Below are 2,811 nucleotides of genomic sequence, written 5' to 3' on the forward strand. Positions count from 1 at the left end.
CCCCTATTTTCAACTGGTTGTTTTTTCTGTCTTGTATTGTCTGTTGCGTATGTTTTCTTGTTTGTTGTAAGCGTTTTTCCTCCTCCTCACTCCCCCTATTGCCCCCTTCTTTCTCTTGCATTTATGCTACTTTTTGCATCCCCTCCCCCTTTACTTTTAGTAAGTTTTCGTGGCTCCCGCTTGTTTTGGCAGGCGGAATCTGAAAACGGTACTTGATTGTTTTTTCCTACTTTTGTGGGTGCGTTTGTATGCGTGTGAGTCTATAACGGTGCCCTACTGTTTTCTTATGTGTTGCTTGTTCGTTTTTCTATGTTATTCAGTTGATCAAAGTTGTGTGTTTATCTTTGGTACATGAGTGTTTGCGCTATTGTGGTTTACGTTGTAGTGTGACTGTTTTCAAGAACATGGAATTCCCTTGTATATTCGTCCTTGTTCAACTTTCTCATTCGGGTTTCTTCCTCCCCCTTCCTCCCCCCCCCCCCCCCCCCCCCCCCCCCCCACACTTCCCTTATCAAACTGCCACATTATCAAAGTTTATTAGTACGCCTTGTGTACAAAATATTGTTTCACTATAAAAATATAGACTAATTTGCTTGTTAAAATGCATGATACACAACAACTTTATTTGTCTGGGAAATATTCCCTGAAATATTTATTTTATTTCATTACTTGGCCAGCTGTTTAATTAAGGTTAAAGTCGGGGCACATTGTATGTAGAACGTTCGTTCAGTGTAAACTGGAATAAACATGTAGCATACATTCGATTTTAAAACTGATGCTTCATATTATAAATCATTGATCTTGTATTAATATCTATCTGAACATATTAAAACGTATTAAAAAACGTTTAAAGCACATGTTGTAAAAATTAAACATTTAAATGACTAGATTATCTATCTGAACAAATTGAAACTTACTAGAAAAATATTTATAGCACATGTTGTAAAACAGCCATTCCCCGCAAATCGTCTCATTTGCAGCTTGCGAATAATCGAAATCTGAAGTTCATGGTAACGTAATGGTTTATATGTTTTTTTTTAAACTTCGAACCCTTTGCGGTTTACTGGAAAAGAATTACTCACAAAAAGTCTCTTGTTTGGGAGATACGACTATTTAAAAAGTGCCCTGTAAATCTACGTTACGAGGCTTAGGTTAGGGCATATCTTTATTATATTGCGGTTACATGATTCATATTAGCAGTCAAACATGCTTTTGCAGTAAATTTGTTCAAAGGAAGAGATGCAGACCGCGATGAGATGAAACATTATACTTCAGGAAGATTATTTTTCTTGTGACATGCACGAGAAACAAAGCAGCATTTTGGCCAATAGTTTCATACGAGGATGTGATATATCATTAGTGTTTACGCAAAGGCTACACTTACAAGAAAATGAAACATTACTGATTTTAGGACTCAATAAATTAGTTTTTTTTCTTTTCATCGATCTAGCAGAAGTACAGATACCACGATGCCCTCCAGATAATAGTGCCTTATTTTGTTATGGAAAATAGGTTCTTTGAGTTATATTATGTAGAAATGCAAAAATTTGCTACTTAGTTCAAATTATTTTGATAAAAAGTCATTCTACATACAAATAAATATATTAAAGGATAAAAACCGACGGCGAAATTTATACATCTTTGTAAACTTTAATTTAACTGATAAAAAAATGCGAAAGTCAGAACAATCATGAAGTTGTCTCAAAATGTTAGCAACCTTGACAGATTCTTCAAAAGAAAAGAAATGCAACTTGTTTATTGATAATAAATTAAACGCAGTTTGTATCACCTTTATCTGCATGTATACATTTCTACCATCATACTCTTCCAAAATGTTAGTTTTATAATAAAACAATTAAACAGCAATTTTATACAACATCTCGAATAAAACACCATTTTTATATAAAATTTCTTTGACTGTAATTCGCCTAAACACGGCTTTTTAGTTTGTTACGGAACATAACGTTACGGAAAATAGGTGTTACGGAAGCATATAAAAACTCTTTATTTTCTTATTATCATAAAGAAAGATGAACTTACCGTTGTGACAGATTATGTTTCGAAGCATTCTCAGTACAGTGTTTATCGTTCCCACTTAAATTTCACATCTGGGCGCTAAATAAATAGAATTTAAGAAATGTTCCTTGACCCTGGATTTAAAAGAAGAGGTGGTTCTAGAATCTTTGAAATATTTAGGCAAACTGTTCCACAGGGTGCACCCTATATAGGCAAAAGTTTTTTGATTCACCCTGTCTGCAACAGGTCACCAGTTAATATTTGAAAAATGCTCTTAACCTATATAAGACCTAGGATGTAAACCAAATACAAATCTGATATGAGCTTATTTTGAGTGACTTGTAACTTGTGTTTTAACTCTTGATTTAAAAACTGTTGAACCAAACAGATGAAGCATAGTCAAAATGACATTGTATAAGGGAAAAGACTAAAAGCTTTTACGTATGTCGTTGAAAAATTCCCTTTAACGATACAAAAAATAACCTAGCATTGGATTTCTTGATTACAGATCTAGCCATAGAATCAAAGGACAAACACTGATCAAGGGTATGTTTTGAATAATTAAACGATGACCTTACTATGTGTTAAATATAGATTCGTCATGTTGAAAATGTTTAGGTCTAAGCAGCTCATGCAAGGAAAATCTTATATAAAAGAACCTGTTACAGCTGTTTTCATTCCATTCCGTTTTGTCATGTTTGTTATCTGTGCATATAACCGTGCTTTTATTGTTTGATTTAACACTTGGTTTTGAAATAAAATTTTATTTTGGATATTGGTAAGATAGATAACAAG

Source organism: Mercenaria mercenaria, chromosome 4 (genome assembly GCF_021730395.1).
Source record: "Mercenaria mercenaria strain notata chromosome 4, MADL_Memer_1, whole genome shotgun sequence".
Taxonomy (NCBI): domain Eukaryota; kingdom Metazoa; phylum Mollusca; class Bivalvia; order Venerida; family Veneridae; genus Mercenaria; species Mercenaria mercenaria.